Below are 18,006 nucleotides of genomic sequence, written 5' to 3'. Positions count from 1 at the left end.
AAATCTGTTAGCAGGCGGCGAGTGGTCGTGCGGAGTACGGAATAGTCCGCACTTTGGCCTACGCAGACCGATGCCACTCCACCCTTCACCGTTTAGCTTCCTCGGAACGGGTTCTCCGCACTACTGACATTAGACAGACGGAGCATTACTACCTGAGACCGACCTGTGGATGTGTACGGCAGTTTTAACTATCTAATTTCGTTTTAATTTTAATGAGAATATAATTTATTTCATTTGTAAGTTTTAAATCACTTCTGATGCTGTGTAGAGACAATGTCTCCAATTATTTCTAAATTAAAAGGAAAGATAATTCAGTCAGACTTGTGAAATTGTGACCAATGTTTCAGTTCATGAAAAATGCGGCAAGCAACAAAAACGAAGCGTGTTCACCGGTGTGTGTGTGTGTGTGTGTGTGTGTGTGTGTGTGTGTGTGTGTGTGTGTGTGTGTCTGCGTCTGTGTGTGTCTACGGTTGCGTATATGTGTCTGCATGTGTGTGTATCTGCGTCTGTGTGTGTGCAGACATAAAATAAATACTAATCTAACAAATTAAAATTGGTGACACCAGCATCTCTCCTGATATTTGAAAATTTTCGAAATTTGCAAGATAAAATATTAGGCCTACACAGCCAGAACCAGGAACTATAGATAACATATTTTGTAATGTCATAAAGGACGAGGTAAATCTAAAATTCGTTTTCAATAGCATTTTATAAACAAATTCAGCAAGTGCAAAAGTGCAAAACGACTGCGTGCTATTTAGTTCGAGAGAGCGAGAATTGAAATAATACTATTTTTATTATTTTTAGAGTTTTCATTTTTATAAAATGTACTTTGAAAGAGTATGTATTTTCAACATATCGAATTTCCAAACCATATCTAAATAATAATAATAATAATAATAATAATAATAATAATAATAATAATAAAAATAATAATAAATGATGATAAACATGGACGCAACAGCTTCTAACGACCAAGGCCTACCAGCAGACTGCTGGCCTCACGTCCACATACAGAAGTGAACTCCCATACAAGCAGTACAGTAGGTATTGTGTGGTTAGCAGATGATCCCCCTAGTCGTTGCAGTTGATTTTATGAACCGTACCTATCGTGGCTCCCCAAATCCATCACGATGCTTGGTGGGCGTTTTGCCTGAACTGAATGAAGATGGACGATTGCCCAGAAAACTGACGGCTGGAGCTTTCTTTTCAGGTGAAACGCAAGGCAAGTCGTTAAATTGTAGAAGTACGTCCCTCTTAACTGTAGATTTTTCCTCAGTCTTGCATAATCTCTCGATTAATGCGGACAGAAGTATCAGTGTTAATAGTTGTTAGTGGTAGTAAATGTATTAATAGTAGTATCAGTGAGAATAGTTGCTACTTTAATAAATGAGTTAATAATATTAGTAGTGTTAACAATTAGTGGTAGTAAATGTGTTAGTGACAGTATGAATGTTAAAATTTTTTGTTAGTGATAGGAGGTAGTATCAGAGTTAATAGTTGTTAGTGATAGTAAATGTGTTAGTTGTAGTAGTAGGATGTTAATAGTTGTTAATGATATTAAATGTAGTAGGTAATATCAGTAGTAGTGTTAACAGCTAGTAGCAGTAAGTGTTAATGATAGCATCATTGTTATTAGTTGTTAGTGGTAGTAAATGTGGTGGTTGTAGTAATCAGCGTTATTTGTTGAATATTTGGCAATGTTGACTTTTTCCGTAGTAGTACTAATAATAATAATAATAATAATAATAATAATAATAATAATAATAACAATAATAATAATAATAATAGTAATAATATTAATAGTAATAATAATAATAATAATAATAATAATAGGTGAAAGTAGCCTAAATCGTACCGGCGCCGAAATGGTACCACTATTAATATTGAAGAAAAATTTGCATGCTAAACCATCTGAGAAATGTTTCATGAAATACAAATAAAGGCTGACACTCGTTTCTTATATAAGATTGTTACTCTTCCGTAAGCTTTTATTGAAATATTGAGTTAGTTTAATGAATGTGTTTTATTACACCTAGTATATAAGATTGTTTTCATTATTTAATCATCATCGTCCTTGCAGGTATTAGGCCTAGTGGCCTGTTACGGCCTTCGTTCATCTTTTCAGGGGGCGTCCCAAAGATCGTCCATGTGGTATATAGCGGAGAATTTGTCTTGGGAGTCTGGAACGGTCCATCCTATTCACATGGTTAAGCCACTTTTGTCTATAGTGGTTGAGATGTTCATAAATAGGTGTAATTTACAATTATTTTGTAATTAGTTCATTCCTTTTGTGGTCAAGCAAGCTGTAGCCGGCAGTCCTCCTTAGAAATCTCATTTCCGCAGTTGTTAGGCATTGAACATCTGAGTTTCGGACAGTCCAGGCCTCACTACCATACATGAGAACAGGTGTTGCTAGAACTTTATATGCTTTTAACCTGGTATGTTTTTGGGTTTTCGTAGTTGTGAAAACCTGGTTGATGGTTCTTAAGGCTCCATTAAAATGTTGAATATTTTCAGAATATCAGTTACAGGTAAATATGTCAAATTATAACCTAAATATTTAAATGCGTTTACCTGCTCTAACGTATGGATTCCAATGCAAATTTTACTTCTAACTGGGTGTTTACCTTGGAACGCCATAATTTTTGTTTTGTTTGGGGAAATATTCATATTGAAATTTTGTGCTATTATATTCAAATGATATCTTGAGTATTGCAGCTCGTCTTCATTTGTAGCAAAAAGAACCTGATCATCTGCATATAATAATGTATATACAGTACAATTTCGGATGTGCAGGATGTTTCCATGAATTGTTAGTCGCCAATGTCTGATGATGGAGTTATGTTTTCATTATTTAAACGGTAAAAATAGTCGCTATAACAGCTTTGTTTGGGTTATTACCTGAATAGTTTGCTTGGAGTGTTAGTTTCCTAAATCGTACCTTTAACAGGTTGCTCATATTGTACCAATACGATTTTGGTAGCGTGAACAGATAACATTAGGTGCATAAAATTTTAAAATTTCAGAATAGATCATAGCCAAACGAGAATACGGAAAATCGGAACCAAGTGCTTTACTTAAAGCATTGGATGAATTTTTCGATCCGGAGCAATGGGACTGAATGAATGTTGCCGTAAATACGAAATTCCAAAACCGGCTTTCAAGCGATATTGATGGGCAAGATAAAGAGACGTCTGGATCGTCCTGCAAATGTGTCAACGGGAGGAATAGGCTAAAGCTGATCCACGGGAAACAGAAGATAAATTGGCCCAACATATTCTGATGTTTGAAGAATATCTTTATGGACTTACTAGGCCTGTAACAGACATCAGGAAGCTTGCCTTCGATGTGTTGGAAGAGAACTCATATCTTCCAAATCCGTTCAATAAATAAATACGATTGGCGAGAAAGAAGTGCTATTATGGGTTCCAGATATAAGTTTGCTCTAAAATGTATCTGTTGCTCGTTTCAAAGGGTTTAATAATGTTAATGTCAAAGAGTTTTTTATCGTTTGAAGAAGGTAGTCGACGAGAACTTCATAGGCGCTTTCCACATATTTAACGTTGACGGAACAGGTTTCTCCCTAAACCAAAGACTTCAGTTCAAACGAGGACGAGAGCAAGCTGTTGTGCTAACTTCAAGTTTCTATAAGACTCACTTGCAGCAGAAGAAACCGCAAGAAGAAACTTTAAAGAAACAAACAAAAAAAGGAAATCAGCTGTCAGAAAGAACCAAAAAAGCTTATAATATGATTCATGTTGATGTAAAAGAAGAGGACTGATTTTGTTTTATTTGTGAAGAAGCTGTCATTGAAAATATGATTTCTTGCTCTGTGTGCAATCAATGGGTGCATGAGACATGTGCAGGCGTTTCTACGGTACAAGAACGTTCTCATTTCGTTTGTGACATGTGTAACGACAGAATCTGGCAAGTAGGTATCGTTCATATCGTTCATTTGTGTCAAATAGGATTTAATCTTGAGTGACCCTTCGTGTTTTCGTTTTATTAGATCTCGAGAATATTTAATATTTGTATATTACAAAAATTGTTGTATCTTAAAACATCTCAGTTTCTCATTTGTATTAATAAAGTACCATATTAAATGACAACAATATAATATGAATTATGTTATTTTTATGTATTTCTTGTTTTGAAAATTATATATTTTACAAATAGGTACGATGTAAGCAACCTCTAGGTACGATTTAGGAAACTAGGCGCATAAATCGTACCACTTTCAGAGTTTTAAATAGTACCTTTTAAAAACAATTCATCCGGCTCAGTTCATTGTCATCTAATGAGAATGGGTCAAGATAGATGGCCTAAACAATTTACCAGTGGAAACCTCCAGGAAGAAAAGGAAGAGGTAGACCAAAAAGAACTTGGAACAACGAAATAATGGAGGTCATGCACAAGAGGGGGTTGAGGACTGAAGACGCACAAGACAGAAGACTTTGGAGGATTGGCACAGAAGACGGCAGTAGCTGTAGAATCCTGAATATATATAAACAGTTCATAATTATTTTAAAATTCTGATTTATATATATATATATATATATATATATATATAAATTTTGTGTCCCAAGGTACTGTCTCAATGTCTAAAAATATATCCAATTAAAATTCCTTCCCATTTCGTAATAACTAAAATAAGACTGAAAAATGGTAAGATATAGTCAAACTTCTCCTACGTTTAAGCCGGACACACTGCATACTGACAGAAAAGACACTCATCGCGCTCCTAGTAAGGGTGTTTACAGGGAACATATACTGGTCCTGTTCAGTAATTCTCTGTTTGTATAAACAGTTCTATGTTATCTTTACTATCTTTAACTGTTTCTTTATAATAACTACAACTGGCACACTGACAAGGAAGTAAGCACGGACTGAAGTCTTCGAACGGCATTCTGCCGCGCAACTTTTTGTCGATCATTCATTTAACAATTTCTGCCGGTTAAAGAATTCTTTTTTCACTTTACTTGTGTCAATACTTTGAGCATTCTGAACTTGACTCTCTATGGACACACAATTAAAATTACTGATAAACGGAATCGTTATGACTTTAGTTTCCATATGCTATGTAGTGGACATAGATACTGTATATTAAAGCGGTGAACAGGACTTCATCTCAAGACAGATGTGAAGACTTGATATAATTAATGATATATTATTGGAGGGGATGGCACCCTACTGACTATATTGGCAGTGTAGGCACTGTATTTAGCAATTAGGGGATGTCAGAAGGTAATTCCCAACTCTCGTGAGGTAGAGAAGGCATGGAACCACGCACTACCTAAGACAGGCGAAGGAACTAGTCGACAGTCAAATTTAAACTTTTCCCATCATGCATTGCAGTGATAGAAGCTTCAAACTGCCCCTGGTCACGGTACGGTTAGGGATGGTGGGGGTAAATGCCCTCCCATTTACACCGTCAACTTGCTTAAATATAATCATCCTCTATAAACTCTCATTTGAATATCTACCAATTTTTAAAAACAATTCCATGTTTCGAGCTGTTTGCTCGATAACTTTTAAGGGATGGGTGAGGGGGTAGGAACGCTTGAAGGGGTCTTGGCATAGCCTTTATTCTGCAGTATGCATGCATTGAGCTGTTTAGCTCCGTAACAAAGCGGAGGGAATAGTAAATATATATATTTTTTTAAAAAGAATGCGGGATAACAGTGTTTGGCACAAAGAATAAATATAATTTTCTTTTAAGACAAAACACTCTGGCAGGCCGCCATACTGAATTTCCGCAGTATGACTTTAAAACAAAGCTTACTTTTATTTTTCAGCACTCCACAATATTTGTAAAGTAGCACTTGTGTCATTCCCAAGAAAACAAACCACTATTTTAGGTACATTGTAATGAATGGGCTGCGCCAAGTTTAAGTTTACACATTTGTAATATAACAAAGGATAGTGAAAAACATTTATACGCCAACTAAGAAAATGTGACTATCATGCACAGTAACATTATTCATATCCGGCCTCTCTAACATAACACGCGGAAGACTCTGGACGAGTCCATTCCTTATCGGTAAAGTTAAGGAGTGATATGTTTCTGTGCAGATCTCTTCCTATGATTCTTTTGACAAATACTTACTTGAATAGAATCATTTTATTGCTTTTTACAGAACATGCATGTATAGGTCATTTGTTGTCTCGTGAAGTCAAATGCTTGTGTGCGCCATAACCATAACTCATAGTAAGAACCTTGTGGTGGGATAAGCGAACTAGCTACCTGCAGGTAGACGTGTAGCGAGGAAGAGAAGCTTCCCAGTCCACTTCTTTCCCCTTACGCGCAGGTAGGTTTTACGAGATCCCGAATGGCCTATAACATCCGCCTTAAATCTTGGCAACTACTTTATCCTCAAACTGAAATATTTTTATTAAATTATAAACATAGCCAGCCAAAGATATAGCAGTGCGGTCTGAACTTGCATTAACACTACAAAGAGGACATTACTCCTATGCTACAGTACATGTCATATCCAATTGTGGCTCTATGATATTTATTAATTTTACCAAGATATTGTTCATCTGAAATCTGGACGTTGAAACTTTTATACAAGTGGAGATTTTAAAAGGAATACCTAGAAAAACAGGGGTCAAATTGATACCAGTCGATATTATCAGTATGTACTGAGTGTAAAGTCAGCAGCCCGAAGACTGGTGACAAGTGACACCAATAAGGTATCACTCATGAGGCAACTAAGCCAGGAGATAATGGGTAGGGCGGCCAGTTCCTTTCCCCCTCCATTGTATACATCGCTGACTAGATATACTGTATAGTACACTAATCAGACTTGAGATGTAATGATCACTACAGAACTGTAATATTATTATTCAATTAGGGACTATTTTTGGACTCAATCCTACGCTTTAAAAAGGAAACTGTGATTGTATGTGCAAAATGCACACATCCCGTCTGTGGCAAGTGTGAAAAGAAGCGACTTATGTGTTGTGATTAGTGTATAATTTAAGTTGATAAGAGAATGTTCCAAAGTAAAATAAAATTCCTAAATACTACTATATTTTTTAATGACTGTGCTTCAGTGGCTGAGAATAGATCTTACAACTGTTGGAAAACAAATATTATTAACAAAAATATTACTTACTAAAAGAGACAATAACTTTAATCCATGATTTAAAAGTTTAAAATACAAATGCACTATAATTACCACAGTACTAAATCACATGGTAGTTAAAATCATGTTTCGACTATACATGTTTCTGGACCTGCATAACTAATCAATCGGTATTCGCTGAAATGTCACGCCGCACAGTGTGTAATTTCAAGCAGCTAGCCGGCCAAAAATCAATTTTCACACCCTATCTTTAATGCTAAATTCTTATATAGACGTGTTTATAACACTCCAAAGTATACTATCCAAGTGTAGACAGATGCTTACATCTGATAGGGGACCCTCACAACAGAGTGAAATTTGCATGTCTCCGTTAAGATCATTTACGCTGCAGAGGCGGGCGCGAAGTATGTGTTTGGATGGCGCGAAGTATGTGTTTGGATGGTGCAAAGTGGTAAAGTTAATACAGTATTTTTTCTAATACAGAGTATGGATATATTATAAGAAGGTATGTACTTACATATAAGCTAATTTTCGTGACAAAAATTATTATCTTATTGTCTAGAATAAGTGTCTGGATAAACATGTGCAAAGAGTTTGAGCTTTACCTTATTATATATTTCGAGTTGACTTTTAAAAGGTGTAGGTAGCCCTCTATCACCTCGATAAAATTTCGTGGAGATATTCATTATACTTTTCTGAATACGACGTCGTGATTTTTTTCTGCAAACAGGTGCAGACAGAGTGGCTATTAATTATTTTCAGACACCATGCGCTCCGTAATCCGGAGAGCTGTTTTCCAGATGTGGAACAAGAGCGAGAGAAAAGTGAAATTCTCAAATATAATTGAACATTTTGGTCTAAAAGATTACTCTGAAGACATTTTACAGTCAATAAAAAGATTAATTAAATGTCTATGCTCGAAAATTCGATTACGGTGGAAAAAATACAGCAGAAATGAGAAAAGTGTCTTAAAATATAATGCTCTATGTTTCAACCAAGATACAAAGTCTGAAAATAAAATATATAATACGTTGCCATCTATTACAAAACAATTCCAATTTGATTCTGCCAGTACAAGCATTCGAGGACGTCCACGTAAACTTTTCGGAGACTGAGCGAAAGATCAAAACGGGAAAAAAAAAAAAAAAAAAAAAAAAAACTAGTCCACATTTTAAAGAAAGATCGCCAGAAGAAAAGCTTTCTGGTGCCCATATGAGTTTCAGAACTTCTAGGAAAAGAGATGCGGCCAATATTGTAGGAGAGCTTTCACTTACATTATTTCAACGTGCGACAAAATGGAAAAAAAAAAAAAATCGTAAAAATGTATTTTGCAGGAACGACCAACAATTGTCACCTAATAAGAATCTCGCTTTGATTACTGATCTACAGTTGACCTCAAATCAATATAAAGAATTAAGGGAAATAAAAAATCTTGTAATAGTTACTTTACTTATTGCAAAACACTGAAGATAGGATAAGTTCAGACATGTTGACATGACATGTTGTTGACATGATAAAACAAAGCAGTCGCAATAAAAACGATGCAAATACCGCAAGAATATTCTTCAGGGAGGTTTCCACTTTCGCATATATTACGGGAATAGATGGAAATCTAATAAGTCGTTTACAAATAATATATCAGAAACCTTTTTCTTGCGGTTTTGCAATACTGATGAAAGGGCACTTGACATGTATGCAAGGGAGACAAGGGAATTATATTTATGCTTGAACAAATAGTATTATATGCCTACAATCCTTCACAAACTCATGGCTCATGGACAGAAGGTCACAGGACACTATTATACTTACTGGAAAACTATCTGAGGAAGCCCAGGAAACGAGGAACAAATACTATATTAGACTTTTCAGAGAAGTCTTCGCAAGAAAAACATCAAGAAAGACACAAATACCGATCTTTTACTCAGGCTACTTATTTCTTTAGACCCTTACATCACCAGCTTAAAGAAATTAGGAAGAGGAAATCGCGGTCGATTTCAATAGTAGTGCTGCAGTTGTCGCCGAGCCTCCATTAGTCGGTGCTGTCGAAGGAGAGAACTGGCAGCAAGGATACAGATTCCGATGGGGATGCATCTGACGTCCGAACGAGTAAGATATGTAGCCATATTCCTTCGCCTTACGCTTTCAATTTTAAGTGAATTCCACATTATGAATACTAATTCCACATTTTGAACATTAATTTATTTTTTTCACTCGAATCGATTTTTTTTTTTTACAATATTACTATTTTTATTTTCAGTAAAAATAGTTGCTATTTTCATTTTCATTATTAAAAACTTATCCACTTCAATAATTGAAGGTACATACTAAATTTTATGAAAATTGAGCGATTAGTTTTCGAGAAATGATTTTTGGCCGGCTAGACTCGCTAAATTACACACTGTGCGCCGGTGTGGGTTACTAAAGAAAGGTCTGCTGGTCCAGAAACATGTATAGTCGAAATATGACTTTTAATATTGTGTGTTTTAATACTGTGATAATTGTAGCATATTTGTTTTTTCAACTTTTAAATAAATTGGAAGAAAACACTGTTGAAATAAGACTAGTCTCAAACATGTCTTTTGTAAGAATGTCTAACGTTTAATCCATAACACTTCAATATTTAGAAATTACTATTTTGTGCTATCTACTGCACTTTTATACTGCCTGTACTTCTGTTGTGAAGAGCTATCATTATGAAGCTTAAAAATATATTGCTAACGCATTACATAACATATTACACAACCAAATAATTTTTCCGCTCATATTAAGGCAATAAAAACAAGGGGTCAAAATGATCCCCCCCCCCTCAGTCTTTCTAGGTATGTCACCATATCCAGTCTTCCTAGTGTTAATTTAAACCTTATGAACTTTTCTTGGACGTCATCAAGTGCAATACAACGCAGAAACGAAGAAAGTTAGGTTTTCGCTTTACATCTTAATAGCCTCGTCTTTTATTAGATTCCAATGTTGCTTCTCTGACCTTTTGTTTGATTTATTGAATAAGACGGTTGATACAGAATTGATTAAATATTAAACCATTATTAATACACCGTCTCCAGTTTAGAGGGATAGAGAAATAAATGCTCACCATTTCAAATCAGATGAAGATATTGTTTTGATTTACATCTAACAAGATGCAGAAACTGTTCAAGTTTATGCACCAATGGTTTAAAAACAGTTGCACTTTCATGCGCATGCGCACTAACATTTATCGTGGAAACAAGTCTGGCGCCATTCAGTAGAACATTCCGTCATTGGACCATTCTCCTTCATCGAGGGACAATCAAAGGGAATGTGTAGACTATCTGGATATGTGCAGAACTTTTGTTGTTCATAAACTCCCCAAGATAGGTTTTTAAGCAACATGGGACACCACCCCATTACTATGGAGCAGTGCGTGGCTTCTTGAATGCAAACTTTCCCAATAGGTTGATCGGAAAAGGAGAACCCTTGTCTGACCACCTAGGTCACCCGACTTCACGTCCATTGACCTTTTTCTGAGGCTTTAAGACGAATGTTGTGTACCAACGTGGTACAGTTGACACTTTGGAAAAACTGAGACAACGCATTATAAATGCAGCTGCGCTAATCACTCCACAAATGTTATGGAACACTTGGCAGAAGGTTGAGTACCTTATGGTTGTCTTCAGGGTAGCTCGAGGCGCACACATCTAGTTGCACTGACCATTATTTGAAACTCGGAGAGTTTTTACAATGAGTTATAAAAAAAGTTATATTATAAAGCCATTATTTATACTTTAAATTAGCACTTAAACTTATTTCTCGATCTCTCTAAGCGGGACACGATGTATTATGATTGTGTCAATAAGGCTTTGTAGTAAAGTAATTGAATATAATTTCCTCTGTTGCCTGATTCTCATCATGATCGCTAAATAGTAGCTCTTGTATGACCTTGAAACACACGGCATCTATTAAGCATCTAAATATGTATCTGTTTTGTTTAACGTTTTCATTATGCTTATCCTATTACTTATGAAAGCCTAGCTTCGAGACTCTTCAATTCTAGTGTATCTGAACTTTTTTGTAATGCTATTTCGCAGTTAGCATGGTCTACAGATAGTTCATATTCCTCCGTTGAAAATAGAAAGCAGGGCCAGGAGCACAGTGAACATGACTTTTTACAGCCACATAGCCTCATACCATCCTTTATTGAAAGGTCGTACTCTGGTTTTTGACTTATTTGAATCAGGAGTTGGTTTACCTCTATTAACTCTTCCTTTCTTTTCAGCAAAACTTCGACTGGAAAAGGAATAACTTGGTAAATTTTCTATAACACAAAAACAATATTTTAATTCGCGTAACATGTAACAATCACAGTAGTACACGCTACGCAGAATTAGAATATTCTACTCAGACTGCGTTGTTGGCCCATCAGTGTTGCCAACAATTCTCACCTCAAAGTCCCAAATAAAATATCAAATGTCGGTAAAAAGTCACTAAATTCAATTTACAAGTAAACAAACAATAACAAAAATGTATCGTAACTTTTAGAGATATCCTCCTCTTCTAATGTACAGTAGCTACTGACGTGGGAGACAAGGATTCATGTAGACTGGAAGTGGAATGTAAATGTGCATCAGTATTTCCAGCCTTCCACAAAACACTTTCAGGAAATTTGGTATTTGTAACTCTTCCCCCCCCCCCGAAATTCTGAAGGTGTTCCTGGTGTGAGGTATAACAGTAGCTGTTTTGATATGAATTCTGTTGAGTATTGGTTTCACTAAGTTAGACAGGCATTCTACCTCAGCATTCGAATAGAAAATATGAAGTACGGGCATATGAAACATAGGAAGCTACTAGAGTTAGAACCGGCAGAATATTTTTTGTACAGGTACTCCTCAACCCAAAATTTTACTGTTGATGGAATACTGCATCCTTTAACAGCACCAAGAATTCGACAGAGGAAAGATAATGCAGGGGATTATCCAAAATGTCAAGATACGTTTGCACGGTTGTTCTTATAAGGTTTTGAAATTGTACCAAGGAAAATATTCTCTCTATAATAATGTCAAAATGTCAACAAACAAAATTAATGTTTCCAAATACATCTTAAAATAACAAAACGAAAAAATCCCTGCCTTCGTCGCCAAATGATCAATAAAAACTTCAGCAAAGTCGTAAGTCGCTATCGCAATTTTTGTCGTTAGACACCTCCCCAAAACTGTTATATCTAGCGACTTGTCGCTAAATTTGGCAACGGTGTGGCTAATTCCCCAGGACATACGTGGCCAGCGTGCTATGCAGAAAGTTGTATTACCACCTGCATGAATACGCATGCGCCCTCCGTCTCTATCCCAAGCTGCTTCACTGCAGCCTTAAGCCTCGTTCACACTTTTCAAGTAACTTGAATTCAAGTCACTTGATTCGACGAACTTGAAAAGTGTGAACTATGTTTCAAGTTGACTTGAAATTAATTAACGGCTTGAATTCAAGTTTCAAGTGAAGTTGAATCTCTTTCTACTTTTTACTTGACTTGAAAGGACACTTGAAAAGTGTTAACGTCACTTGATAACTTGAATTCAAGGAGAAAACCGCGAGAATTAAAATTAACAGCTGTTTTAAGAGCGTTAAATTACAACTGATTGTTTTTTTTTTGTTCTGCTGGGAACGTAAAAATCGCGGGTGCTCGTATAAAGGGGGTTAAGTATGATTTGGGTAAACTGGAATAAGTACAGATTTGAACTATCAACAATTACTTTTCTCTTGTGTGAAAGGGGTTAAGTCATTCCTCCATCATTGATGCACTTACAGTGCTCCATATTTTGTGACAAAGGGGTTTTGTTGAGTACCAAATGAGAGAAGTTTACATACCTCGCAATTTGACTTAACCCCCTTTACACGAGCACCCGCGATAATAGGAAACAATAGTAAGTGAAATAATGACCAAATTTTTTAGTTTCTGAAGTTGTATAAAACTCACGAAGACCCGTGGATTATAGAAACTGCAAATTTTCGTGACATAAATGCAAAGGAACCTTCCAAGGAAGGAAGAGTTCATTGAAAAATTGAACAACAGAGATTTTAACGTGAACACTGATGAGATTATGAAAGATAATTAAAAACCATTAAACTGTAGTAGGAAGAAGTGAGGAAGATAGGAGGGTGTAAGAAGAGTGTTGCTTGAAGGGATGACATTTTTCGGTCGAAATTGGCATAGTTCAGTGTAGCTAATAGATTTTTTTGGGAACTGTAACAGCTTCAAGATAATCATTTTCAATTATATTAAATCAGACTTGGTTATATTTTATTACATTTTCAATAAGAATTATCATATCTGCTTGAAGATTTCACTTATTCCGTTTGTAATAATCAATGGTCGTGTATTTCTCTTACTAATCTAATTCCTAACCTGTATTGAACAACGCGTCTTTCATTTCTTCAATATAATTATCATTTCCTTGTAGGCTTGCAACTACAGAAATTTCTAACGTCACAACATCCATCGACGCCATTTTATCCTACTTGAAAACAAAATAACTTGAATATGTCTGAACTGCGACTTGAATTCAGGTTACTTGAAATCACGTGACTTGAATTCAGGTTACTTGAAAAGTGTGAAAGAGGCTTTAGCGAGGTGGCTGATAAGACATTTCCAAGCAAGAATAAATCGTTTGGAGCTTTATTCGCCACATTTATTGTATCTCACATGATAATAGTTCGGCGCACAACAGATCTGCAGGAGTTGCGCTAGGAGGTGTTTCAACATCCACCCTACATCCCGGATCTTGCTGCCAGCTATTACCATCTTTTCTTACATCTCAAGAAATTAATGTCCAGTCAGCATTTTCACAGTGACAAAGAGGTGCAGACGACTGTCACACACTGGTTCCGATCCCATGCGGCAGACTTCTACGACTCAGGAATACAAAAGTTGATTCCACAGTATGACAATTCTGGTGGAGAATATGTTGAAAAATAGCTTAAAAGTTGCTGTAACTCTGCCATTCAGACCGAATGCATATGTGTATTCATAGGTGAGCCGGCAAAGCGCTGTTGCCAAACTAAACAGATCTTCAAGCTCCTTTTTGTTGTTTTTGTTTTTATACAATATTTCTGTGTATTAACTTTTGTATTTCTTGTAGTAATTTTACTACACCCAAACATGAGCTTTGCTCATATGGGTATTCATGAATTTAGTAAAGATTAATTTTTGGTCTACAGAATTTATCTGTTATGGTAACAATGGTTGCGCTCCTTGTATAATGGCAGTTGACTTTATATATATGTCAACATGTATGTCGAACATAGAGTAAGGCCACAAAGGAAAAAAACACTAGATGAGGGGGATTCGATCCGGCGCTGTGGATTGAACGTAGGCGTAGTTCAGTGGTTAGAGCGCTTGGTACGTAGAACCAAGTAGGCCTATCAAATATCAAGGGATCCGTGATACTTAAAAGACTGGGAATCATTGCCCTAGAGAGTTAATTGAAAAGCACAGTACATCGCTCAAATGCAACATCAATTTTTTTAAGTAAGTCTTAGGTCAAAGTGACGACAAGCGCAATTTTAACTCGGTTTTGAACAAGTAATAAGATTGTGCCTTTTCTTGCACCAATTACGAACTGCTCTGTACATATTCTTGAGTAATTACTAGGAATTACTTGATTTTATATTTGTCTCTTATTCAATACGCAACATTTGCCTACCTACTTTTTCCTACGAACTAAATTCATTACTAGCATACACTTCTAATTTACATTTATCTCTTAAGATAATGCGTAACAATTTTCTAGCTAGTTTCTATTTTCGTAGACTCCATAAATTGCTGGAACACACTCTCATATCACATTAGGCAACTGTTAATGCCATATGCATTATTTAAATACGCATGTACATGGAAGACAGCTACTGCACATCGCCAACTTAGAGAACAATAAAGAAATGTTTAAGGGAAGCAGTCGCAGAATGGAATGGTTGCAAACGCCCCAAGAGCACGCTATGCGAAGATTGTCTAGCTTACATTACTTTTCCTCCGATAATTGCAAGCTTTTGTTCGGAGGTTGATTGCACCCGCTTATTAAGGGGTGAGGGGTGGGTTGGCTACTGAGCATACACCACCCCAAGATTATCGTGAGATCGATAACTTACTAGTTCATCTCATGTTCCAAGATATTACACTTCTAAGCTATGAATGGTTCGTGGGATTTAATTCAGGTATGAAAGAAAAGAATTCTACGGGAAGTAGTCTTAAATGCTAGAGTGGTTCAAAGGAAAATTAGTGTCTTGTCATATCAGTAGGTTGTACAACATTCACGTTAACTATAAATTGTCCGAATATACTCTTTTTACTAGAAAAGACGCATAGCCTGAATACATACATTTGACAAGTATCAGGTTCCAACCTTGATGTAAGCAGTTCTGTTTTAAGTTTTTTTTTTTTTTGTAGATCTTCTATCTCTTTCTTGGCAAATATTGGCCATTACATTAGATATTCTTTTTCTGCGCATGCACGGCCCATGATTTGTCATTATTCGCCCCGACTCTACGAGCATGACTGAAAGATGTCACTAGTGCCGAGACCACTTAGTTCGTCAGAGACTATCCAGAGTGCATCACAGGCGGTGGGCCTACATCACACTCGTAATGAATGCTGACGATGATGATGATTATGATGATGATGATGATGATGAAAGTATTGAAATGTCACAGGGTAACCGGAGTAGCCCATCTGGAAAAACATCGTCTGTGTTGCCTGGACCACTGACTTGCCAAACACAAGTTATAAATATTCAGGGTGGATCGACAGAAATTTAAACCCGGCTCTCCTAGCTTACATAACCAGCAATACTCAACAGAAACTTTTATTCTTGAACACTTTTGTTAGACTGTGTTCATTGCCGCGGGTTTCCTCCCTCCCCCACAAGTTCAGGAATCAATTTTGAGCAGCTGTAGGCATAGATTCTTTATCGACTTGTAATTATATTATATTTTATGACATAATTAGTAGTAATTACTTTCAGATGAGTGGTTATTTCGTGTTTTAACATTTGAGAGATTTTATAGACACCTACACTTCGCACAAACCCACCTTCACTCATGTTTTGATAACGTTGTTATTCAGCTAGAGCAAATAGATGGAGGCGTAACGTCATGAAATTGGCTACAACACTGAATATATTCTTTAAGAAAGTCCATATTTTGTATCCCCTACGGCTGAATAAATTTATCAGTAAAGTTTTCACCACTCGGTGTGGGTAGAGCCTATCTGATACGACAAGAACAGAGTCGTCCTTATATGATGCCACGGGACATACAGAAACGTTGCCTCCCACAGTGCGCCTGTCGTACACGTCGAAGTTCAAAGGCGTTTATCGAGCGTTGCAAGCATGCAGTTAACTTCAGTCTGTTGTGAGCTACTGAAGGGATTACTTACGGGTATTAGCGTGTAATGTAGTGCGGGATATTGTGACCTTTCTAATTGTTTGACAATGTTAAAATGGTTACTCATTCGCGTATAGTGTAATGCAAACTACTTTATTTTATAATTATTGTTTGAGAATGGTGTATAGCGTATTGTAGCGAGTTTTTGTAGTTTTAAGTTATGCAAAATATGGAAAAGATGTACGACTAGTAATTTCAAACATATCGCAAAAATATACTATTAGTCCAGTATTTCAGAACAATCTTTGGAGATGTCAAATATTCACTGGAGCAGAAGGAAAAGAATGTAAATATCGCTTGTAACACAGACAAAAAAGTAGAACTTGCCTACAACATGTAGGACTTGAAGAGAGAGAAGACTTCACTGACAAATGCATGCAACTATTGGCCGCACGGAAAATAAGGCAGGAGATGAGAAACAAGAAATATCATAAATGGTGAAATCCATCACATAAATAGAAAGGGGTGGCTCTATTTAATGAACAATTGGGTTTGAAATCATGAAGGTTTATCGGCTAGAGAATGGCGTGAGGCCATCATAAATGACGGCTGACGTATGCGCGGTCCGCTCCATTCCGGGCAGATCCCAGGACGGTAATCTCCGTAGACGATGTCACAGAGCGATCGAAACTCTTGCGCACGTCCTGGGAGATCCTGTCCATATGCAGAAGTTCTGCGTAACAACAGACATCAAGAAATTACATTTGAAATTGTCAGTGCACTTACAGAAGTAGGATGCACAGTATATGAGGAACTATATTTTATTTTCGAAGAAAGTGGAAGCAATATAAGAATTGATAATTGGCCTATAAAATCAATTCTGATATTGGCTTTTTGATCGACTCAATTGTTCGCCTTGTAAGTTACACCGGTCAACCTGAAGATGTTGACAAAGAACAGAAAAGTATTTACAAGCCCACCATTCCCTATTGTTTAGAAAAAACATAAACTTAGAGAAATCAAAGTAATAGACCTCATGGCAGAAGCCAGAGGAACTATTCCTCCGTTTGTAAAATTATTTTGGCAGTACACAATCTATAAATTCATAAATTAAAATTTATTTTGTTATTTCGTTGTTCCTGCAATAACTTCTATGTGACATATTTATCGATTTTCAGATTTTTGCTCTATTAAATAATTTAAATAGTGATATAGCAAATAATAAAATCTCCTATATGTAATTATATTTCTTTCTTTCGAAAATGTTTGAATTCATAATCTCCTATTTATTACTGCCATAGAATGAATAAATGTGTTTTTTCTTCCTACTGAATAATTTTATATTTTGCACATAGGCGTTATTGCAGGAAGAACGAGGATTTGTTCTTTATAGGTTCCATAGCTATTTTAAGATTTCATTGCTATAACTTACAGTTGTAAATTTCTATATTTTTGTTTTTGTATATTTATATGAATCTTTTTCACTCCCTTGTTATTTATTTTCGATAAGACTTATGTGTGTAATATTAATTTCCTTTTATATAAGTCACACTATTTGTTAACATTACTT

The sequence above is a fragment of the Periplaneta americana genome, chromosome 6, assembly GCF_040183065.1.
Source record: "Periplaneta americana isolate PAMFEO1 chromosome 6, P.americana_PAMFEO1_priV1, whole genome shotgun sequence".
NCBI classification, from domain to species: domain Eukaryota; kingdom Metazoa; phylum Arthropoda; class Insecta; order Blattodea; family Blattidae; genus Periplaneta; species Periplaneta americana.
This window is presented reverse-complemented; position numbering follows the sequence as displayed.